This window comes from Hemiscyllium ocellatum, unplaced genomic scaffold (genome assembly GCF_020745735.1).
Source record: "Hemiscyllium ocellatum isolate sHemOce1 unplaced genomic scaffold, sHemOce1.pat.X.cur. scaffold_680_pat_ctg1, whole genome shotgun sequence".
NCBI classification, from domain to species: domain Eukaryota; kingdom Metazoa; phylum Chordata; class Chondrichthyes; order Orectolobiformes; family Hemiscylliidae; genus Hemiscyllium; species Hemiscyllium ocellatum.
The window spans coordinates 234,627-260,969 of NW_026869167.1; the positions used below are offsets into that span (position 1 = coordinate 234,627).

Sequence of the window (26,343 nt, forward strand, 5' to 3'; positions counted from 1 at the left end):
GAACTGTCTCCCCTAACCTTAAACGCATGTCACATACTTTTGACGTTTCAACTCTGGGAAACCATTTTGACTGTCAACCCTATTTCCGTATCTCCTGATTGTATAAACTTGCATCAATTCTTCCTCCATCCTCCGCTACTCCACAAAAAAGCAACCTGAGTTTTTCTCACGTCTCCAAATCCAGGCAGCATCCTGGTAAATGCCCTCTGTACCCTCTCCAAAGCCACCATACCCGTCCTATAATGTGGCGAATAGGAGTGAATACAATACTTTAAGTATGCCTTAACCAAAGTCTTATAAATTTGCAACATGCCATCCTGACTCTTGTAACCAGTTCCCTGACCAATAAAGGCAAGCATGCCATTTGCCTTCCTGACCACCCTATCTACTTGCATGGTCACTTTCAGGGAGCCATGGTCTTGAACGCCAAGATCCCTTTGAACAACAAAGCTGTTCAGGGCCCTGCCATTACCTACTTTTCCTTAATATTTGAGCTCCCAAAGTGAGACACCTCACAGTTGTATGGATTAAACTTTGCCTTTAATTTCTCTGCCCATATCTGCAATTTATCTTTTTCCTGCTGCATTCTTTGACAACCCTCTACATTATCCACAGCTGCACTGAACTTTGTATCATCTGCAAACTTATTAACTCACCAAATTAGATTTTAATCCATGTCACTTATATATATTTGTCCCGCAAACAGAAGGGTTCCAGTGCAGATCCCTGTGGGAAAAAGACAGAAAATGAGGAAAATGCAGAATTCTTGAATAAATGAGGTTTCTTTCAATGACAAAACTATTCTGATGAATAATCTCTGAAGGTGTGATTTTTGTTTTGAAATTAACCCAATATTTTATTTCTCAGTTTACTGATCTTATTGAATATCTAGTACAAACTGCTGTGAAAATATTGAATCGTTTTAAGTGTTTAGTTCCAACATTAATTATTCTTTAATTGTAATTTCAATTATCACACCATCATGAGAGTTGAATCTATTATTTCTTAGTGCCAGTATCATGATGAAATATTTACACTCGTTTCAGGTCAACACACCTGCAATCAAGCAAAGTTTTCTCACCCAACACTCATAGTAACTATCTCATTCTCTTTCATTTGAATTCTCATTTTAATTAAATGATCATTAATCAGTCTTATCAATTAAGAGATGACTAACTAGTTTTCACATCAATATTTCAGTTCTTTCCAACATATTGTACAATTACATTGCAGTAAGGGTTTCTCATCATTCTTAAATTTGTTATCAGCTATTTTTGTGTCTGATTTCCAGTATCCACAGTTTTTTGCGTCCTTGTATTAATTGTATTTCATTTCAATGCTAACATTTCTATATTTCTAATTATTACAATAAGAGCTAAGTATTTTTCATGTTAAACATTGTATTAATTTCACGTGTTTCTTGTGTATACAAACCAGAATTAACAAATGTTTGCTCTATTCTTTTACAATAAATCTTGAATTCTTAGAAATCACAATTTTGTGAAAATGAGGGAAATTATCTTTCGATTAATAGTCACATTGAATGACTAATGCTTTACTTCCAAGTCATGAGCATTACAAAGCAGTTTAATTTTGAGTACATAAATGACTGCTTCAAACATATTTAATTACTTGATTATCATGAGATTTATATTTGTTTAAGATCATTGTAGCTTCGTTCCAACATTTTTATGAATTACTAATTCCTTTTATCAGTCCATTACACACTGGAATTGTCGAATACAACCCAGTCTGATTATCACAATAAATATTTGAGCAGTTTTCCCTGTGAGTAACCAGCGTAAGTATGTGATTATAGTCCTGCCCTTCTTGCATAGGAACATTATGTAGGGCTCTGGTAATGTCTGTACTGAAAGACCAGGAGGTATGGATTCAATTCTAAACTTCAACAGAGATGTGTCAAAGCACATCAGAGTTGATTAGAAAATATCTAAGTGTCTACTGAATTATTTTTCAATCCAACATTTTCTCAACTTGTATCCGTTGTTCATTGTAATGTTCACAATATCTTGAATTTATTTGCTTCCGCTCACTGACTAAACTATGGATGTTATTATGCTGCTTCTAAGTACCTCTCAACTTTTAATAACTTTGCAGTCATAAAGACTCTACAGTGTAAATTACATTTAAGGTAAGGAGGAAAGATTAAAAAGGGATCTGAGGGGCAACTTTTTTCACAAAGTGTGTTTGGCTCACACGGAATGAGCTGTGAGAGGAAAGGCGTTGGCTGGTACAATTATAACATCTAAAAGACTTTTGGACAGTTACATGGATAGAAAACGTCCAGAAGGATATGGAACAAACACAGGAAAATGGGGCTAGTTTAGTTTAGGGAACCTGGCCGGGCTGCCTGAATGGCCTGTTTCCGTGCTGTATCAAGCTAGCATTGTACAATTCAAACTTGACTGCGATGGGTAAAGGAGAGAACAAACGGGTGTTGATTCTATTTTGCGTCCATAAAAAAGTGACATGAATTTTAAATAATTTTGTCACAAGAAATATTTCACTCTTATTGTGATCAGAAATACAATGAATGTGAGCATTGAAGTCAAATATAATTAAAACAATTCAACTGTGTTTATATGGTTAAAATAAAAATTGATATTCACAATCATTGTGAGTTTGTACACTGCCATATCTTCACATTACTTCATGTACTGAGCCATTATTGCATTTACTGAGCATAAATATACCCCCGACTGAACGGAACAATAATTAGATGTTAGCAACACTTAGATTTTCAAAATCTATCAGTGCACCGTGAAGAAGGAGAAATTGATGTAATTTTATCCTGATCGATGATCCAACATTTGTGTCTGAATCAGGAAGAGAGTAAGGAGATAACCAAAGTGAATATCAGAGTGACCACAAGATACAGTCCATGACATTTGATAGAAAAAGGAATTTGCATAATTCCATGGTTATTGAACGTTAATAATTAATTCCCTCCGCAGCTACTGAAGCAGTCCAAGTCCAAGTACAACAAGATCTGGACAATATCCAGGTTTGGGCTGACAAGGGGCAAGTAACATACATCCCACACAAATGCAGGCAATGACCATCACGTATAAGAAATAATCTAACCACCATCCCTTGACATTCGCTGGTGTTGCCATCATTGAACACCCACGATCAACATCCTGGGAATAATCATTGATCAGAAACTGAATTGGTCTCAGCACATAAACACAGTGGCTACAAGAGTAATTCAACTGCTGTCTCCTGAAAGCCTGTCCAACAGCTACCAGACACAACTCAGGAGTGTGATGGAATACTCCCCACTTGCCTGGATAGTGCTGCCCTAACAACACTCAAGAAACTTGATACCATACGAAACAAAGCAGCCCGCTTGATTGGCACAGCATCCACAAGTATCCACCCCCCACACCCCACCGCCACCACTGATGCTCCGTAGCAGCAGTGTATACTATCTACAAGATGCACTGCAGGAATTCACTAACCAGCACCTTTCAAACCCATGGCCACTTCCATCGAGAAGGACAAGAGCAGCAGCTAGATGGAAAGACAACTATCTTCAAGTTCCCCGATAAGGTACTAATCACCCTGAATTGGAAATATATAGCTGTTCCTTCACTGTCGCTGGGTCAAAATCCTGGAAATCGCCACCCCAAGGTATTACATAGAACATAGAAAAATACAGCACAGTACAGGCCCTTCGGCCCTTGATGTTGCGCCGACCAAAGCCTACCTAACCTACACTAGCCCAATAACCTCCATATGCTTATCCAATGCCCGCTTAAATGACCATAAAGAGGGAGAGTCCACCACTGCTACTGGCAGGGCATTCCATGAACTCACAACCCGCTGAGTAAAGAATCTACCCCTAACATCTGTCCTATACCTACCACCCCTTAATTTAAAGCTGTGTCCCCTAGTAACAGCTGACTCCATTAGCGGAAAAAGGTTCTCACTGTCAACCCTATCTAAACCCCTAATCATCTTGTACACCTCTATCAAATCTCCCCTAAACCTTCTTTTCTCCAATGAGAACAGACCCAAGTGCCTCAGCTTTTCCTCACAGTTTTGTGCTGTATACCCACAGCAGGTAGAATGCAGCGGCTCAAGAAGACAGCTCACCACCAATTTCTCAAGGGCAACTAGGGACGGGCAATAAATGCTGGGCCCAGCCAGTGACACCCACATCACATCAAATAAATATTTTTAAAATGTCTACAAGATCAAAACAGCTCCACGCTGTCCTAGCTGCAATCTCTGCCCCTTATTGAAAAAGATAAAAGAATCTGACCTTGCTCAACTTTCTCATCAAAACCAAGTACAGTATTCACCCCAGCCCTCTCTTATATGAACCAGCAGCATTTCCACCACCAACAGTAGATCCTCTTAAAATATTTTGTCAGTAACTTTTAATTAACTGGTTACTACAATTACAATGCAATCTGTACAAACAGATTAAATACCTTTTATGCAACAACAAATTTTCTAACAACTTTTCTCGATCTCTGTCATTCTTTTTAGTTCGATGAGGTAGGGAGGGATGGAAACACGACAGTGATGTAAGATATATGTAATACAGTGAGACAGGGAAGCTAGTATGGCTCATGTTGACTCTTAGACCCCACACAGTGAAGCAACACATTCACTGCATAATAAACATAACATAACATTTCAACCCCACTCACACCCGGAGTGACAGAAATAAAATGTGGATCGGTTGGACAGGATAGGTTTGTTACAGTTAGAGTTTGGAAGAGTGAGGGGTGACATGACTGAAGTATCTAACATCCTGAATGGTTTGATAAGGTGGATGTGGAAAGGATGTTTCCACTTGTGGGTCATTCCTGAACTAGAGGGAACTGCTTTAAAATTGGGTTCACCCTTTCAGGACAGCGATGATGATATTTGTTTCCCATCAGAGGGCTGTGCAAATTTGGAACTCTCTGCCCCAGAAGGTGGGCTCACTGAGTATTTTAAGACACAAATTGATAGATTCTTGTTAAGGGACGTTGGCGGAAGATGGAATACAAATCACAAACAGATCAGGCCTGGTCTTATTGAATGGTGGAGCAGGCTCGAGGGGCCGAATGGTCACCTTCTGCTTCTCTCTCACATGATCCCCGGACTGAGAGCTTTGTTTAAAATTCATTCACTGGATGTAGGTGCCACTGGCTGTGGGCAGCATTATTCCCCAGAGGGCAAATAAGAGCCAACCACATTGCTGTGGGTCAGGAGTCACATGTAGGCCAGACCAGGTCAGGATGGCAGCTTCCTTCCCTAAAGGACACCAGTGATCCAGATGGGTTTTTCCTGACAATCGAGAATAATTTCATCAATAGACTCATAATTCTAGATGATTATTAAATTCAAGTTCCCCGTCTGTCGTGGTGGGATTCGAATGAGGGACCCCAGAATATTCACTGGGTCTCTGCATTAACAGTTCAGCAATGATACCACAGGACTGTTCCCGAGCTACAAAGGGTGGGAACCAAAACCTTGATCAAACAGGGAGAATTAAGGAGCATTGAAGGGAATGGGGGAAGAGAATGACCAAGTTTAGGTTCAAGGCAACTGAAACTAAAGCCCCCAACTGGGAGGAGAACAAAGTAAGAAACCCTCACACAGCTGGAATTGGATAAGTGCAGATACCCCAGGGCGGTGTGGAACTACACAGGGAGGACAGGGTGAAGGCACGGGTAGGTTAAAAGCAGTGAACCAAATTTTGAAAATATCTTTCTGAACATAATGTAGATCAGGTTAAAACTGAGGTAGGTGTCTGACACAACTTGCTGCAAGGACACAGACAGCAGAATCTGAAGTGATCATGAGGTAATGGAGGTAGAATGTGGGAGACAAGCTGGGACTGTATTGGACTAGTCACGGTGAGAGGGAACAAATGCTGAACAGACGGTTTCAGCAGCTGATGGACTGACGCTGAGGTGAGCCATCGGAAACTGAGCAAGTGAGCACCATCTAATAGGACAGAGAAACTGATCCATCAGCCTGAAACTGACTGACCACGTGGCTGTCAGTGACTCCAACACAAGTGAATGGAAACATTGCTCAGAGCCTGTTTCTGTAACATTCAACACAACCAGGAAATAAAAGAAATGAATAATTAGCTGAAAACAAGGCCCTGCTCTGTTAGAGTCTAAACTATTCAATGTTCAGTTACTGAACATTATTGATTCACAGAATATTCTAACCTGCACAATCACAGTAAAAGGGGAAAGTAAACAACATTCTTGGCAAAGACATAATGAAACAACTGCTTGTATAAAAACAGCTGAGAACAAAGGGGCTGAATCCTCCACAAACTGACAAACACAGATACAATCGGTTTATAGATAGACAATGAAATTCTTCAGAAAAACCCTTCCCTGCCGATGGTGTGTGAACTGCCACTTATTTCCTTTGAAAAGAGTCTCTGTTTCCCCTCAGAAAAGCAGGTGTGTCGCACACTTACAGACTGACTTACAGCCAAAGGAAACCTGATCTGAGACTCGCAGGTTAATGAAGCTATTAGTGACAGTCCATTGCACACAACAAGAGCTTAGACCACAACAGATTCTAGTGAAACCAACAATGCAATGAAAAAGGTGAATTAGTCTTTATAATCATGCAGCCTCTCTCAATCAAATAATCCTAGTCAACTTCCAAACATTTTTAAACTATTAATACCAATGTATACATATTTATTTCCTTCCCTAATTTCCTCCAAAAATATATCTAACTATTCTCTTCAAAGTACATTTTAAATGGTCAATTCATAATCACAATTCATTTCCAATTATTCTTAGAGCAAAACAACTTGCAAACTAAAATAGTTTTCATGTTAATAATGACACTGGAAACTTTGTTATGTAGTTTAACCATATTTCCAAATATTGTTTTGGTTCATTATTGCAGTGAAGCTAAAATTAAAGTCTATTTATTTTCTCTGATATCCTTCCATTACTTTATTCCCTAATAACAATGCCCATGGTGTAATGGGTGACAAGCATTAAAATAAAATCGAATTTTCATTGCAAGAACTGGTACAAATGATCACATATTATTCAGTTCATTCATTGTCGTTGATTATCAGTTATTTTCACTGTATGATCATGTTAAATTCACTTAAATAATCACAGTACAATTCTCACCTCTATAGATCTGTAAAGTGAATGTCAAGTTATAAATATTTCAAGTAAAACCAAATTCACATTTTGTTCTGCTTTATTCCAGGAATGATGGAATGTGTTCCATTATTATGGGAAACAGGAACAAGTGAAGGTGGTGGCTCTCAGACGTGAGGCCTTAAAGCTAAAGGTCAGCTGGCAGTCACAGTGGGGGATGTACCTAGTGCCCCGCTCTCCTCAGAAGGCAGTGAGGATGGTGACACTGGGTAGAACGGGTTAGATGGTGAAGCGCCCACGTATGGACAGAGGGACGGCAATGGGTGGGATGACCCACTGCCCTGTAAGGCCCAGAAGGCCGTGTCCATGGCACCGCTCGGCATCAAAGCTCAACGTGGCTAGACAGTAGGGAGCAACAAAGGGAACTGACAGAAACCAAACCTGAACCGTTTACCCGGCTGAATGACAGGTGTTGGTGAATGACCACCCAGCCTGATAGAGAAATAGTATTAATGGGCCTTATTGAGACAATATGGATGAATTAATTGAGGTACACAGTCTCACCGAAGATGGTGTCAGCCAAGATCTCTCAGGCCAAGATGCCCTGACGTGTACAGCAGAACCTGTCCCTGCAATGAGAGTATGGGGGTGTGAGCCGGTTCCCCCCAGTGCACAGCTGACCAGTGCCTCCAGGCATTTACAGATATTACAGGGACACACTGGGGAGGGGACAGGCTGAATGGTCTAAAATAACCTTGGTGACTCAGGGACCCAAGGGTAATATCGAGGATCATACAGAGAGGAAGCCTGAGGTGTGTAAGGACCACGGGGGATTACCAAACCCCAAAGTGTGATGATGAAATAGGTTTGATGTGTTTAAATGATGACCTGGGACCCCATTTAACTGTAATTATAAACATGGGACTCCCAGTGGGAGATAATTCTAACCAAATGCTGAATTGGTCATGAGAGCTGAGGCAAACGCAGAAACACAGGGGAATAGCTTCAGTACAGGGAGGGTAATCAGACCCACAATGTTACAAGGGAAGCAGGAAAGGGCACATAGCCAAGGAACGTAGGCAGAGAGAGGGAGATAGATGTTCACATTGTGTGTGGCATGTGCTCACGTAGGCACATGCAGAGCCCATGAATATTTATTGATGCTGTGTTTGCTGTATTAATAAATATTAATACAGGAGCAGCTATATCAGTTACCGATATGGATTTGCCCCCACCCTCTCAATTACTAAAACGAGAGCAGTTGGAGAGGGAATCGAGAAAGCTGGATAAAATAAACCTGTCCTGATGCAGATCACCGATATGGCAAAATATACTCAGATATGGGAGTGTGAAACTGAGGAAGGGACCATTCTGGGAGTTGCCATTTTAGAACAGTTCGGAGCAACTATTGATGTAGAGACCTGAACTGTAATATGGGAACAACCTGGCCAGGCCCGAGACAGGAAGCAAAGGAGAGGCGACATCTCCAGGGTAGTTACCTTGCAGGGAGACTGGAACAGTCAGGGAATCTGGGGAGTTATAGCTAGGACCCAAACAGCAGTGTGGGGAACTCAAACAGGAATGTGGGTTATTATCTGTGGATCCTGTAAAGATCGAGGGCCCTCTCACTCCCCACACACACAGGATCCCATTAAAGCTGGGGCTGAGGAGGCAGTCATTGTGACAGCAACAAATTGAGAGAAGCAGTGAACAGTCAGACCGACAGTAACCCAGACTAATTCACTGAATCCAGACGGCACATCCCACCTCACTATTGATTATACCTCCCTCAGTAAATCCGCCACTAAAGAGTATCCTACAGTAGCAAACCACACCACTGTATTTAATGGATTGAAATCGCAACAGGATATAGTCTCAGCCCTTGATATTGTGAATGGGGTCTGGTCCATACCTGTGGACCTGGAATAGCAGAATAAGCTGGTGTTTAAACAGTACACCTGGATCCAGTTACCTCAGGGATCCCATAATATTCCATTATATTCCACCGATGTAAGGCTGATGGAGTTAGTCTATTTAATCTTACCAACACCTCATTACCTCAGTTGGTGAGAAAGAACATATCCAAATATTAAACATAGTATTGTGTCAGTTCAGGCAGGCCGGGCTTAAAATTAACCCACAGAGAGTGCAACTGGGAAGGTAGGTAGAGACAGGGAGATCAAATCAGGAAGGCAGAGGGGATAATCCCATTGGAACGAAAGACCATGATTTTAAAACTATCCATCTGCACATCGTGAAGGGGTAAGGCAAACTTTAGATTGTTTAATTATTGGAGGCCTTTTGTGGAGAATTCTCCAGAATTGGCAGAACCATCACAAGCCCTGACAGAAGCACTGACATTAGCCAGGGGTCAGGGAGTCAGCATATACACAGACAGTCAGCATGCCTTTGGTATTGTTCATGACCATGTGTTGGTCTGGGCTCGGTGAGGGTACATCACCTTGTCTGGGGGCCACATAGAGCATGAGGAACCGGTCAGAGAGTTAGTGGGAGCAGCTGACTTTCCCAGTGAAGCAGCAATAATGAAGATTAGAGCTGAAAATGTGTTGCTGGTCAAAGCACAGCAGGCCAGGCAGCACCTCAGGAATAGGGAATTCGACGTTTCGAGCACAAGACCTTCATCAGGAAAGATTAGAGCTCACAGGAAAGTAGAAATCTCACACCAACGGGGCAGTGAGTATGTGGGTAAGGCAGGTAAAATACTGACTGAAACAGTGCAGACATTTGAGGAGATGGCAGTGGCAGTAGCTGCAGAAGTGAGAGAGGAAGGTTTAAAGATATTCCCAGAAACAGTCCCACAACAGGAGAAAGAGGAATAGGAAAAGGGTGGGGCAGTAATAGGACAAGACAGAGTCTGGATGATCCAGCAGTGCCACTGCACTGTATAAGACAAACATTATTAAAACCATATCATGGGTCAGCCCATATTAGCAGGATACAATGCAATATCAGATGCTCCACTACAGGGGAGGCCTGGAACAGGGAGAGATACAGCAGCTTTTTGTTGAAGGGGTGTAGTCTTGTACACACTATATGAGCCAGGGAAAGCAATCAGGATAAAATGGAGGCAGCAGCAGGGACCCAGGGGCCCATGGGAACAATTACAGATTTTACATACACCCCCATCCCAATCTCAGGGAAGGAAATCCTGCTGGGTCTTAATAAACAGGTTTATGCAGTGGGTGGAAGCATTCCCCTGCAGATTCTGACCAAGGGACACATGTTACAGGGAACATAGTTAAACAGCTCTGTGGCCTGTTTGGTACTGAACAGAAACCCCATCTCCCATCCCACCCCCAGAGCTCAGGTACAGCAGAAGAAATGAAGCAGACACTGAAAGCTAGTCTGACTAAGGCCCTCCCAGAGACAGGCAGAGATGGGTTAGAGTACTCCCCACCATCCTAATTAAATTAACATCAACCCCAGCAAAGGGAACAAGGCAGTCCCCCTTTGTATTAGTGACCGGACGGACTACGCAGGTGCCACAGGGTGTGGCATTGGGAGTGCCCGAGATGTCCAATGGCAAGGATAGGGTCAAACAATTCTTGAATGAACTGGCAAAGCAACTGCATGAGCTGAGAGGGGAAGTTGCAGAGGGACAGCGAATCAGAAACTGGGAAAGGGAGCACAGACATTCCAAACCCAGGAGATCGGGTCGGGAGAAAATATTACCGGAAAGCATGAAGGAACCCCAGCCTTACTTGGCTGGGGAAGTCACAGAGTTCTCGAGAGGGAACTCTCCCACCATGCTTAAATGAGGAGCGCTGAATAAAGGTCACCGCGCTGCTAAACTCAGGCTCCTCTTTGATACTTCTCCCAGCAACAGTTGTGCAGGGACATGTTGCTGGCTGGAGGTCTGTGGCCAGTGTCTCTGTTCCACAAGGATCAGAACTGGGACATCTGTTGTCTGCAACATATATCAGTGATTAGCAAGAAAATGTAAACAACTGAATTAGCAAGTTTGTAGATGGTACAATTGATGAAGCTGTGAACAGTGAAGAATGTTGTCAAAGGACACAGCAAGAAAGATCAGTTAGAAGGTTATACGGAGAAAATACAGATATATCTGATTTGGACAAATGTGTGGTGATGCATTTTGGGAGGCACATTGCAAGAGGAATGTATACACTAAACGGAAGGGCCCTGAGCAGCATTGATATACAGAGGGATCTTCAGGTGCACGTTCACAGCTCCCTGAAAGTGGTGAAGGAGGTGGATGGCAGGCTTGCCTTCTGTCAGGGGAGTGATTATAAAACTGTAATCAGGCCACCTTTGGGGTATTGTGTGCCGTTTTGATCACCACATAAGGAGGATGTGGAGGCTTTGGAGAGGTTGAAAACAGGTTTACCAGGATGTTGTCTGGATTGGGAGAGGTTGGAACCACTTGGACTGCTGTCACTAGAAAGTCAGTGGCTGCGGGGTGAACCAAGAGGCACAGAGTGAATAATCTGACTCTTTTTCCAAGGTGGAAACGACAAATTCTAGAGGCCATAGGTTTAAGGGGAGAGGGGGGACGTTTAAAGGAAATGAAAACCAAAACAACTGCAGATGCTGTAAACCAAAAACAAAAACATTTTTGTGAAAAGTTCAGCAGGTCTACCAGCATCTGTGAAGAGAAATCAGCGATAACGTTTCTGAGGAAGTGTGACCAGACCCGAAACATTAACTGATTTTTCTTCACAGATGCTGCATGACCTGCTGAGCATTTCCAACAATGTCTGTGCAGGTTTAAAGGAAGTTATGTCGGGCAAGTTTCTTCTCCAGGAGGTGGTCAGTGACTAGAATGTACTTGCCTGAGAGTTGGTAAAAGCAGAAACAATCACAATGTTTAAGAGGCATTTGGGCAGACACATAAGCAGACATGGGTTGGCAGGGATATGGACCATATACAGGCAGATGGAATTAGTTTGGAATGGTATCATGATCCGTACAGACATAGTGGGCCGATTATCCCAGTGCTGTCCTGTTCTGTTTTCCGGGGCGTGTAGAATGTGTCGAGCAAGAGATAATATTTTGAGTGGAATATGTCTCTTCATTAGAACACATAGTAAGTTGATGCATTTTGAGAGAAGCAGTGTAGAAAGGGAATATATATTTGATTGGAACAGACACAGGGAGCAGGACAGCAGGATGGGGGACAATGTGTACAAATCATTTAAGGAGAGAGAACATAAAGTGTTTTGAGTAAACGTATAGGATACTGGGCTTCATTAATAGAGGGAATGATAACAAACTCATGGAATAGATGCTGACCATTGACAAAGCTCTAGTTAGGTCACAGTCAATCATTGCATCCAATTCTGGTCACCAGATTCCTGGTCAGAATGGGGAATTTAAAATACCACAGAGGGGCCAGTTCCATACTTTGCTTTCTTTCAGGATGCATTGGCGACTCAAGGGTTAAACATTCTCCTGCCAAAAGCCTTACTGCTGCATTGTAACAGTACGAGGCCTGTACTCTTACAATACAGACAGAACACCTCAGTAGGGGGAGGCGGACTGTACCTTCAAAATAGAACGCATTGCAGCCACACATGTGGATTCCCCCGTAACCCCAGACAGAGGAATTTGCCCTTTCCAGACAAGACTGAGAGCCCTGGGCACAACCCTGTTAAACTGCCTCCCGCTCCCATTGTCTTACCTCCCCTCCATATTAGCATAGGTAAGTGAATCCCCCATTTACTGAAGGAAGAACCCTTCTGCCTTAATCTCTTCCCATCAACACATAATCATGAACAATACGATAATCAGTTTCTGTAATCCATTCACACTTTATCACAGGACATCGCCATTCATCAAGCTTTGTAAGGTCATAATTACCTGCTTTAAACTATGTAATGGCAATCGCCCATGTGACTGATATGTCTTTGTCTAATTCCTATTAAATATACTGTCTCTGTGGGTAAGGCAGAGATTCATGAAGAACAGTCTCTGCAAGTAGACACTCGGCTACTTTAGAGACATTTTGAAACTCCCGCCAGCTGTCCAATAATAAAACTACTGCTGTTGTGCAGAAAACTTGTCTCGTCTGGATTTGTGGAACAAATTAGACATCAATATTGAATGATATGAGTGATCTTCAGAGTGTGGAGTACAGACTTACTGGTGTGGTTCACTGATGAAGAAAATGCACTCAGTGAATTGATTTGAAGAAATTTGTATTTTCTTTGAATTAAACAAGTTGAATATATTTTTGATAGAGCTATATAAGATTATAACACACCTAGATATAGCAGACAAAAAATATCTGTATTCAATAGGTGATCGCACAAGAATTAAGATCAGATGTAAAGTTTTGATACAGCGGGAGATGAGCAAGTGTTTCTGCTGACTGTATTGGCTGGAAATATGCAGAACATGCTGCCTATTATGGTAGTGCAAGCAGAGAAGATGAATGATTGATAAAAACAATTAGATCAGATCCGAGGGAAATAAAATTGCAGAGTTTGGGGGACGTATGGGGAATGAGAATATTGGATTCTGCTACAGAGAGCCAGCTTGGATTTGATGGGCCTCTCTCTGTGCTATAATGCATTTTATGTGGACTTGCTTAACTTGCTCTGGTCACCGATTAAATTGTCATTGAGGTAAATCTGCTCAGTGTTCCTACTCAGTCTAACACAGGCTGTCCTTCCTCAGCAGGAGATAAAGTTTTACTGCCTTATACTGGGTTCTGGGAGGGGGGAAGGGAGGGGGCGGTGGGTGGGGTGCGTAATGGTGTGTATAACAGTCTGCCAGCACTTATCTGAAATCAAAACACTAGTGCAGCCACACTAGGGACAGACTCTGGAAATGTGGGGAATGCCAGAAGGGAATTCTTTACCCATTCCCACCTGGAAACGGGCCAAACCAGTCAGACTGGGGAGAAGCTGTTCACCTGCTCTGTGTGTGTGTGTGTGTGTGTGTGTGTGTGTGTGTGTGTGTGTGTGTGTGTGGGGGGGGGGGGGGGGGGGGGGGGGGGGGGGGGGTGGGTGGTGAAGAGGAGGGTAAGGGATTCACTCAGGCAGCCATCCTGCTGAGACACCAATGAATTTACTCATAAACACAACTTGAAGGACTTTTTTTTCTCTTTTCACACCAAGTAATGAACAATGGTATTGGCAGTCCTTCAAGTTATTTTGCGTATAGAGAACTTAGCTTTGGGAATGTTCACAGCATTGTGGAACATGTACACATTCACACTGGGTAGAGACTTTTATTTTCCTTTATTCATTCACAGGATGAGGGTATCGCTGGCCCGGCAGCATTTCCTGCCCATCCCTAATTGCCCAGAGGGCAGGTATGAATCAACCCCATTGCTGTTTATATTGATATTAATCAACACGAATGTCAGACTAAATTAATTATCATCAAACTCAAATCCATTTGATATTCATATATTTACAATCAGTGTTCAATTCACCAAATGTAGCTGAAGATAATAATCTTCAAGTAATTCTAACAGAGAAGATACCTGAATACTTGTTCAGCAAATTAAAGCCTGTTGTGTTTAGATAGTAATAATTTTAAAAAAGTAACTTGAGAATAATGAAAGAAGTTGATTGTTGGGTAACTGATAATCTTGTTTTAATCTGAAGTTAATTTAGGATTAGTTAACAAATGGTAGGGAATCCCAGCCCCATGGAGTGCACATCCAGTTCCATGTGGGAAAACCAGAACACTTCTTGTATCAGCGACAACCACAAGAACACGGAGGTGACACTGGAAATGTCAGGAACACAAGTTAATCCATGATTAAGGTACTGCACTCACTCCGAGTCCCCACGTTGATGTGTTCTCACCAGAGAGGGTACAGAGGAGATTGATCAGAATGTTTCCATGATTGGAGAATGTCTGCTCTGAGGAAAGGTTGGATAAGTTGGGGATGTTTTCCGAGGAGGATGAGCTGAGATTTAATTGAAGTGATAAGATGCTGAGGAATCCAGATCGAGTGAATAGGAAGGAGCTATTCATAACAGAGAGGTCAGAAACTGGAGGTTTTAGATTGAAACTAATTCTCAGAAAGAAGGGGAGTGGATGGTGGGGGCAGGAACTCACTGATGGGCTTGTAAAGGCAGTAGCCAGCATCACATTAGAATAAAAGGACATGGATGTAACTGAAACGCTGGAACATGCAGGGCTATGGACTAAAGTCTGCAGAATGGGATCATTGCGATTTATTTGACACTTCTCCAGAATATTAAACTCAAGTAAATTTGTCAGTAAGTTACAGCACAGATTGAGGCCACTTTGTCCATCCTGTATGTGTTGGCTGTAATAGAACGATCCAGGTTTTACAGCGTTCTGTACTCACCAATGACAGCAACAATTTCAGACTGTGTACTCTGCCCTCTATGTGATTATGATCTGTTTTTTCAATGTATTTCTTTGGCAGCTGCTCACCTTGCTTCCTTGTTTCTTTCCCAGCCCTAACTCCATTCCCCGTGGCCTTGAGGGATTACATTTCTGCTGCTTAATCTCTCCGGTCTTCCCCCGAGTGACAGACTGTCCTTTTGTCCTTGTCTCACCCCCACCTTGCTCACAACCTGTTACATTTCTGATGGTTCCCAGACCTCTGTAACTTTCACTGCGCCCCCTGGGTCAATGGCATGAGTTTTGAATTCTCTTCCTCATGAGATAATCAGAAATCTTTCCGGTTGCAGTTGCCCCCAGATTTTATTTTGGAAAAAAAAAGAGCATTTGTGTCAGAGTCAAGTGTTTGTGAGCCTTCATCCACAATCCTGAGCACTTAGACATAATATGTGACCCTCCCACAGATGTGCAGGTTTGCTGGATTGGCCATGCTAACACGGCCTGTAGTGTGTAGGTTAGGTGGGTTGGGCTAACCATGGTAAATGTGGGGTTATGGAGGTAGGGTCATTGCAGACTCGATGGACCGAATAGTTTCTTTGTGCGCCTCAGGGATTCTGTGATTCTAACTAGTTGTGATTATCGACACGTTTTCCTCATGCCAGGTTCATTCAGCTCAGGTACACACACTGCCTTTGTGTTTCTGTTGGTTCTCACTCAATCCTTTCCTTCTGTTTTACAGCAATTTCACACTGTATGTGAGGGTGAGAATGAATTTGTCAATACAAATACTCCAACCGAAACCCGCACAGGTCAGGACCTGTTTCTGCTGCTGATGTCGCTCACAGGGAACAGGAAAATAAAGGTTCAGTCATACATCGTACAAGGACACAGAGGTTACAATCACCAGGAACGGGTACACAGCTTAAACCTCTTTTCTCAAGAAATAAAGGACGCTGGAGAGACTGCCTGGTACAAGTAGGAAGCTTTGTGTCTGTATTTTCAGAGATTTGAGGTTGAAATCATTGGATTTGATTCATGTTTCATTGCCCCAGGTCATCAAAGGTGCGATCTAAATGTGCAGCTTTCTTTCTGTCTTTTTGTCTGAGTTAACAATCTGAACCATCTCCTGGGCAGTTAGAATGGATGACAAATGCTGCCCCAGCAAGTGATGCCGTGATCCCATGAACAAACAAAACAATCCAATCGCTGTGGTTAGTTGTGAACTCGCTGGTGTTATTGGAAGGTTTATGGGGTAAAGGGAGAAGAATGGCAGTCAGTGAGGTGATCCTTTGGAGAGCTGATCAGCCAATCAGCCTCCTTTTGTACAGTAACAATTCTGTGAATAATTAATTCTGAGCCCTCTAAGGAAATATCAGAGCAGGGTTTGTAAAGAGGTCAGATTGAATGAGTGTCTCGGTGAACACAAGTGAGACACAGGTACAGAGAGGCTTTGGGATGGATTAAATTAAATTTTATACATTTGCACCGTCATCAACATTACAGCAGTGAAAAATGGGAGTGATCGAGAGAGTGGAATTAGAGCAGCAAATAAATCTTCAACATTTATGTAGCTAAAGGGGATGCTGGGTAAAGATACTGTAGTTAGTGCTTATTTTATTCCAGGCACACCCGCCTAGGAGCACATCCTTCTTGTATCTATCCTGTCGAGCTCTTGACGATTTTGTTCATTTGAAGTGTTTCATGTTTAGATACTTCAGAGAAGACAGCTTCAAGCTCCTCAATCTCTCCTACCAGGGCAATGCTGCTGTTAGAATTCAATTCACTGGGCATGTAACTGGCTGCTTCATGGACTGGAACTGGCAATTGAGACTGAAAGGTAACTGAGTGGTGAGCACTGCTGCCACACAGCGTCAGGGACCCAGGTTTTATTTCAGCCAGATGCGACTGTGTGGAGTTTACACGTTCTCACCATGTCTGCGTGGGTTTCCTAGGGTGCTCGAGCTTCCTCCCACAGTCCAAAGATGTATAGGTTAGGTGTATTGCCTATGCTAAATTGCCCACAGTGTCCATGTATGTGCCGGTTAGGCCATTAGCCATGGGAAATGCAGGGTTACAGGGACAGGGTGGGTCTGAATGGGATGCTCATCATAGGCTGGTGTGGACTCGATGGATGAATACCCTGTTTCTGCACTGTAGGGAATCTATTCTATTCTCATGAAGAAGAATGTACTTGTCTCAATGTGTTGCAAATTTGTGGCATTCCCTCTTCAAAATGCGGTGGATGCCAGGACAATGAGCAGATTTAATGAAGAGATACAGATGTTGAATTTGCAATGAGATGAAGGGTGAGAGAGAGCAGGCGGGAAAACCCAGCTGAGACCGAGGTGAGCTCAATCATCACCGTATTAAATGGTGGGGCTGGTTCGAAGGGCTGCATTGCCTCTCCTGTGCCCAGTGCTCATCTTCTTACGGTAATAACTGGAAAGCTGAATCCAAAACTCACCACCTTCACCAAAGGAGATTTTGGAAAAAGCAGGCTAGTCAGGTGGATTAGCGTTCCAAACTTAGATAGTGAGGAAGCGTGTGGGAGATAATGATTTTGCAATTTTAAACTGAGGGGAGACAGTGATTTATGGTTTTAGACTGTGAGGACATTCACACCGTCCAGAATACTCTGTTGTGAACATCCATCCTATACTTTAATACGACAATGTAACACAAAACACCCAGGAAACTTCGCCTCACCTCGTAATCTGGTAAAAGACTTCTGATAAATCTGGTTGAACTTAGAACACAGCTGGAAAGCTGGAAGATTAAATCCAATCCAAGATCGAGTGCTTAAACAAAGGAGACTACAATAGGATGAGGCAGGAGTTGGCTAATGTAGACTGGAAGCAAAGACTTTACCGTGGGAAAGTTGACGGACAACGGGGGAATTTTTCGAAGTGCTCAGCAAAAGTATATATCAGGGAAAAGGAAGGACTGTAGGAAAAAGAGTAATCTGCCATGAGTGGCTCAGGAAATAAGGGAGTCTATCAAATTGTAATAGAAGGCATACAAATTGGCAAAGACCACGGAGAAACTAGGAGATTAGAGAAACTTTAAAGATCAACAGAAAGCTAGATGGGATTGGGGGAGAAAAGTGATGAGTAGCTGTCCCCAGGGCCGGAATAGCAGTTTTACACTGCTCAAGGGGAAATATATGGTCTCTGTAATTGTTGAAGCACTTAACTGTTACCATAGAGATAATCCTGATCAAGTTACAAATCACAGCACACTCCAAAAGCTTGTACTTCCAAATAAACTGTTGGACTATAACCTAGTGTTGTGTGATTTATAAGTTTGTCCACCCCACCCCAACACCGGCTCCTCCATATCAGAATCCTGATAGACAGCCCCACTGAAACTGAAGTGCCTGTCAGATACTTGAGGGAGCCACAGGGGTGTATGTTTTAACCACAAAGTGCGAAACTGAACTAGACTTTCTAACTGACCATTGCCATGGAGATAATACTGAGAGAGAGTCTCTATTCAAAGTCCCAAACCACAAAGGTATAAGAATGGGAGCTTTACATCGGACAGGTGGGGCTTTACCTGATGCTGCCTGGAGGTGTTCTGCATGTACACTATCCAGGTAACTGCCATGTCTCATCAATAAAGACTCAAAGAAGACCTCTCAGAGTTCTGCTAATGTAGTTATTGCTATCCAGCATGGTTTAGGAATATGAGTACACCGCAGTCAGTCTTCACAGTGGAGGATACGAAGAACATGCCAGTAATTGATAAGGAGACTGAGGAAGGTGAGGAACTAGAAACAACCGTTATCACGAAAGAGGTAGAGCTGGGCAAGCTAATGGAGCTAAAGATAGATAAGTCTCTTTGCCCTGATGGAATACATCCCAGGATATCACAGAGTTAGTGGGAGAAATAGTAGATGCACTTAGAGTTATAACATCCTGCAGCAGAGACAGGCCCTTTGGCCCAAACTGGCCCATGCTGACCAGAATGTCCATCCACACTAACCCCATTTCCCTGCACTTGGCCCATCTGCTTCTGACCCTTTCCTATCCATGTATTTGTCCAAATGTCTTTTACCTGTTGTGAGAGTGTACCCACCTCAACCACTTCCACTGGCAGCTCTTCCATATACATACCACCCTCTGTGTAAAACAGTTGCCCCTCAACTTCCCTTCTATTCTTTCCCCTCTAACCTTCAACTGATGCCCTCCAGTCCTTGATTCCCTGGGAAAAAGACTGAATGCATTCACCTTATCCATGCCCCTCATGGTCTTACACACTTCTAGAACAGTACCCACTCAGTTTCCTCTGCTCTAAACAAAAAAATCCTCGCTTGTCCAACCTCTCCCTATAACTCAGACCCCTGAGCCCTGACAACATCCTTGTAAATTGTTCTGCACTTTTTACAGTTTAATAACTGAAACCTACACTGCATTCATCATATTTCCAGTATTTCCCCACGGCGCTGGAACCGACGTGACAACGCCAATGGATTACAGTCCATGATCGAGAATGAACTCCTTTACAACAATCCCGTTTTCATGGTGTTTCCCATGGTGCAGGTATCCTTGTGTCTTTCTGGTTGTATGGTTAATTAAAGACTTGTCCTTCTACAAAGCAAAGCTGTGGCTTAATTGTTCCTGGGAAACATGCCATGATTTTTCAGACTTTCAAAAACAAACGAACTCTCTCTCCACAGTCACCACCCTAACATGGACTTGGCTGTACCTCAGTATTTTTTCCAGTCACACTGAGATTTGGAATATTCGCCCACGGACAGAATACACACCTTTCCTTCCACAGGAAAAGGCCAATGAATATTCAGATTGGCACGGATCAAGTAACTATCAGATCTGAAATGAAGTTCAATTTGAATTTCTCATCCACAAATCCACCCTTTCAGTACCCTACAACTGAGAAAACAACTCACCATATTAATACAGGATGGATCTTTATAAGACAATTATAGTATTAAATTGTAGTTTCATGTTTCCCAAAGTTTTAACTCTCAGTCTAACAATTTCTTTCTTCTGTGAACTGAAATCCAAACCAATCTCCTCACTCCCTTCCCTCCACACCCAGTTCTCACACTCTCTCTCCTCACTTTGAATTCAGTTTCCTAGCTCTTGTCTGCGGACTAAGAACCAAATTAATGAGTCTGACTCTGAGTCCAGCGGGGGGGGGGGGGGGGGGGGGGGGGGCGGGCGTTGTTGGTGAATCCTCTGATGACAACCATCCTGCATGCACTGCTTCCTGCACACTCTGGCCAAAACCTGTCTTACTAAAATGAACCAAATTAGAACTCGAATTGCAGGCCCATCCTTGACATTTTCCATAAAAACCCTGAATCTTCACCAAAGAGTTCTGATAACTCTCTGCAAAATGCTGCCCCACTGATAGTCTGATCACATGTCAGGGTACCAGGAAATAGGCCATTCCCCTGGGTCCTGCTCCAGAGGGAGGAAGATGCCAATAACAGATTAATCCCTCACAACCACAGCCTCCTTCCCAGGCACTGTGCATACTCCCACAATAGGCCAGCACTGTGCCCATACACTGGTCTCCCCTCCTACAGCACGTGCTCCCAATCATACAGGAGTCCGGGAGACTGACAGCAGCTGCTGCCCAATATATCAGAATCCCTACAGTATGGAAACAGGCCCTTCGGCCAAACAAGTCCATACCGACCCTCCAAACAGTAACTTGCACAGACCCATTCCCCTACCCTATATTTACCCCTGACTAATGTAACTAATACTATGGACAATTTAGAATGGCCAATTCACCTGTCCTGCCCATCTTTGGATTGTGGGAGGAAACTGGAACACCCGGAGGAAACCCGCTCAGACATGGGGAGAATGCACAAACTCTGGGTTTGGCTGGAATCAAAACCGGGTACCTGGTGCTGTGAGGCAGCAGTGCTAATCATTGAGCCGTCTCCATGGGCTGGAGAACTGGGGTAATGGATTGTAAACAATGAATGAATGTGGAGGACACTGGGGGATGGACAGGTCAGTGAGCGACAGGAGCAGTGCAGCAGCAGGAGGGAATCCTGGACAAACTGAGCAATGGGAGAGTCTGACAGGAGAGAAACTACAGGAAGGTTCTGTTTAGAGGCTGAGGCAGGGACAGCTGGGAAACAGTATGGCCTGGTGGCTTGGGCAGGTTTTCTAATCATCCTCTTCAAAGATGCTGTTCCTCAACGCTGAGCCGACCCTCCTGGTCCAGAGGTAAGGACACTGCCACCATTTCCTGGTGGGCAAGGGATACGGGGACTGCCTTTCAAAAGGTTTCAAAAACCGGTGTTGGTAACATTAACAAGACTCAATACACAGTCACTGACAAAATGCTGGTGTACATGAACTTCATCCAGAATATTAACACCTATAACTGGGTAACGCAGACCCCGATGTACAGAGTTAAATCCTGGATATTAATAACAGATATGTGCATGGGAAATCATGTCTCATGAATCTGACTCAGTTTTTTTGAACAAATAACAAAGAGGATTGCTGAGGTCAGAGCATGGACATGATCTACATGGACTTCAGTAAGGCGTTCCTCATGGGAGACTGGTCAGCAAGGTTAGATCGTACGGAGTACAGAACTGGCCCGAAGGTAGAAGGCAGAGGGTACTTTTCAGGCTGGAGGCCTGTGACCAGTGGAGTGTCACAAGGATCGGTGCTGGATCCACGTTTCGTCATTTATATCCATGATTTGGATGTGAACATAAGAGATATTATAAATAAGTTTGCGGATGACACCAAAATGGGAGGTGTGGTAGACAGGGAAAAAGATCAGAGTACAAGGGGATCTGGATCAGATGGGTGATGGGCTGAGGAGTTCAGTTTAGAAAAATGCGAACTGCTGCATTTTGGAAAAGCAAACTTTAGCAGGACGTATACAGTTAATATAAGTTCCAGGGGAGTGCTGCTAAACAAAGTGTCCTTGGAGTGCAGCTTCATAGTTCCTTAACAGTAGAATAGCAAGTAGATAGGATAGTGAAGGTGGCAGTTGGTCTGCTTGTCTTTATCGGTCAGAGTGTTTAGTATAGGGGTTGGGAGGTCATATTGCGGCTGTACAGGACATTGATTCGGCAACTTTTGTAATATTCCATGCAATTCTGGTCTCCTTCCTGTCAGATGGATGTTCTCAAAATTGAAAGGGGTCAGAAAAGAATTATAGGATGTTGCCAGGGTTGGATAGGCTGTTTTCCCTGGACCGTCAGAGGCTGAACGGTGACCTGAAGGAGACTTTTAAAATCAGGCCGGGCATGGATAGGGTAAATAGACAAGATATTTTCCCTGCCGGGGGTGGCGGGGGGGGGGGGGGGGGGGGGGGGGGGGGGGGGGAGTACAGAACTAGGGGACTGGGAGGGGAGGGTAGACAGAGAGGGTGGGTGGATCGAGAGGGTTGTGACAGAAATGGGTGGGGACAGAGAGGGGGATAGAGAGGGGAGGCACAGAAATGGATGGGGCCACAAAACAGGATTCGAGAGGAGAGGAACAGACCGGGGGGGGGGACAGAGGTGGCGACCGACAAAGAGGGGGAACAGACTGAGGGCGGGGGGGGGGCAACCGACAGAGGGGGGAAAGAGACGGGTGTGCGACCAACAAGTGGGCGACTGACAGAGGGTGTGACAGATTGTGGGACAGATCAAAGGGGGGGATTCACGACCGACGATGTGGGGGGGCCGACAAAGGACTGACCGACAAAGGAGGGGGGGGTAAAAGAGAGTGGGGGGAGACGGGAGGGAACACAGAGGGGGAAGATGGAGAGTTATTTTATAAATCTACTACTCAACCCTGTTTGTTTTCTCCTCCTCACCTTACTTCCCTCTGAAGGGCTCAGAACAACTGCATAGTTCCTGGAAAGTGGGGTTTCAGGGAGATCAGGTGCTGAATGTGGCATTTGGGACACTGACCTTTAATGGAATGCGCTGGTCAATAACTGGACCCTGGTTTGATTCCACTGTCTGTGTGGTGTTTGCACATTCTCCCTGTGTGTCTGCGTGAGCTTCCTCTGAGTGCTCTCAATTTCCTCCCACAAATCCAAAGCCATGCAGGTTAGCTGGATTAGCTTTGGGTAATGGTAGGTTACAGAGTTAGGGTGGAATGCTGTTCCGATGGTTGGTATGGGTCATGGGCCGAAAGGCCTGCTTCCACACTGTAGGGATTCTGTCACTGAGTATAGGGATTAGGAGGTCACGTTGTGGCTGAGTAGGGCATTGGTGAGGCCAGTGTTAGAATACTGCATTCAATTGTAGTCTCCCTGATTTCAGAAAGATGTTACCAGAAAGGACTCAACCTCTTAATGGCAATTCCTGGGAAGTGATGACAAACAAACAGACCGTGCAGTGTGGGTTGATAGTTCCTTGAAAGTGTAGTTGAAGGTAGACAGGTCGGTGAAGGTGGTGTGCGGTATGCTAGCTGTTATTGGGCAGTGCATTGAGGATAGGAGTTGGGAGATCATGTTTCAGTTGTACAGTTTCTTGGCTCGGCCACCTTTGGAATCCCCAGACTACTTTCACTTCCAGCCTCCCTGTTACAGGAAAGATGTTGGGAAACTTGCACGAGTTCAGAAAAGTTTTACTAGGGTGTTGCCAGTATTGGAACATTTGAACCATAGGGAGAGGCTGAATAGGCTGAGGCTATTTCCCTGCAGCACTGGACACTTTAGGTGGCTTTATTGAACTTTATAAAATTATAAGGAGCAATGATAGGGTGACTAGTCATGGTTTATATTTTTCCCCAGAGTCGGGGAGACCAAACAAATGTGAATCTTTTTTCCAAGATGGAAATGACAGATTCTAGAGGAGAGATGGCAAGTTTAAATGATATGAAAACCGAACCAACTGCAGATGCTGTAAACCAGGAAGAGAAACAGAAGTTTCTGGAAAAGCTCAGCAGGTCTAGCAGCTGGTGTGAAAAGAAATTAGAGTTAACGTATCTGAGGAAGGGTGACCAGACCCGAAACTTTAACTGATTTTTCTTCACAGATGCTGCATGACCTGCTGAGCATTTCAACATCAGTGCAAGTTTAAAGGGAGTTGTTTGGAGTATATACCTGAGAGGAACTTTATGAAGTTTATAAATTGAAGTGAGACCACATCTGGGATTAATGACAGAAGTTTTGGTCCCTTTATTTAAGGAAATACATTTCATCAGAGGCATTTCACAGAAACCTGACTGGGATGATCCATCGTTTGCAGGGATTATCTTTTAAGAAAAGGCTGAAGTAGTTGGGACTCCACTCACTGGATTTGGGAACAATGAGAGGGGATCTCATTGTAACATGAAGGATTCTTAAGGAGTTTGACAGGGTAAATACTGAGAGGATATTTCCCATCATGAGGGAGCCTGGAACCAGATTTTGGGTCAGTCACGGAATCATGGATTCTATTTTAGATTCGTCAAGTTTAAGGCAACACCGACACGGGTCAGGGGTTTCAGTAGCAATGGAGCTGGGGTGAGGTGGAGACAAGCAACATTTTAGAGATTGGAATTCCTGGTGTTTGTGATTGTGTAGATGCCTGATCAGAAGGTCACTTGGGGTTACAGATATGACAGCAATATTGTGAAGAGTGTAGCTCTGCCTCAGACAGTTCCCAGGGAGAGGGAGGGGCTCAGCAGGAAGGGAAAGGAATTTGTAATAGCAACTGAAGGCAATGAGTTTAACCACTACAATGTTTCATTGGAGCAAACTGCAGCTAATCGCGTAGTGGGAGTGTGATGAGCAGTTTGATAACTGAGTAATGGAGAGGGATGATGGGGAGGGAGAGCTGGGCATTGTCAGTGTACATGTGAAACCTAACACTGTGCTTTTGGACAATATCACCTCTTGGCAGTATGTAGGTGAGATACAGGAGGGACCAAGGAGAGATCCTTGAGGGACACCAAATACAAGGAATTCAGAAAGGAAAGGGAGAGTGGGGATGGAATCGGTGTTTGCAACAACGGTGGGGTCAAATATTAGTTTGTAGCAGAATGGGAGAGAAGGACATAACCAGAAAAGACAGACAGATAGAACAAGGAACAATATCTGTGATTTGGTAGGAGGAGTGATGATGAGGAGCAGCCCAACTCCAAAAACACTATGTCTACATTCGTGACGTCACCCAACTCCACCCTAGCCTCAGCTCATTTATTGAAATACTTGTCCATCCCTGTGTTATCTCCAGACTTCATTATAAAACACATTCATGGCCAGCCTCCCACGTTCAACGTACATGAAATCTCAAGAGTATCTAAAACCCTACTGTCCAAGTGCTCACTTGTACCAAAACTTGTTGATCCATCAACAAGCAAAAATTTAAAATTCTCACCCTTGATGTAATTCCTGTCTGTGAACATCCCTGTCTCCCTGCACCACACAACCTGTGAGATCCCGACAACTCATTTCCTTTCAGACTCCCAACGATGTGTTTATTCATTGCTTCACCTGTCTGGCTGTTTCTACTGTTGCCAAGGCAACACGGTCTGGAATTCCCACCATCACCCTCTCAGACCTGCTTTCCTCCTTTAAGGTATTCCTGAAAACCTGTGTATTTGGCAATTCTTTTGATCACCTGACCTAATATCCCCATCTGTGGCTTTATGTCGGAAGCTCTCAATAGTATTTCTGTGGAATTGTAAACATGATAAAAACAAACAAACTGTTGTTGATTTGCACATACATTGTCAACTCTTCACTGTCGCTGAGTGAATAATCTATAACAGCTCTTACCCAACCACATTGTGGGAGCACCTTCACCACACGAACTGCAGCTGTACAGGAAGTCAAACATCACCTTCTCCACAGGCAATGGGGCTTTGGCACCGATCACTGGGATCTGTGGAGAGAGAAACACACAGTTGATATTTCAGGGAGTGTAAAATGCATAATAGGGAGAGAAAATGGTACAGAATTTGGATTTTCAAATTTGTGTTGTACAATG

At 43.7% G+C, this 26,343-nt stretch overlaps 1 long non-coding RNA gene across 2 annotated transcripts in view; it reads right to left on the reverse strand.

The window, feature by feature from the left end:
- The window catches only part of LOC132814103 (uncharacterized), a 37,172-nt gene that overhangs the window by 5,858 nt on the left and 4,971 nt on the right, over positions 1–26,343 (reverse strand). For both annotated transcript variants that reach the window (XR_009644305.1, XR_009644306.1), the window contains exons 2-3: positions 26,133–26,238; positions 657–726 (exon numbers count right to left, since the gene is read on the reverse strand). This is a non-coding gene — a long non-coding RNA (uncharacterized LOC132814103). The remainder of the gene's footprint in view (positions 1–656; positions 727–26,132; positions 26,239–26,343) is intronic.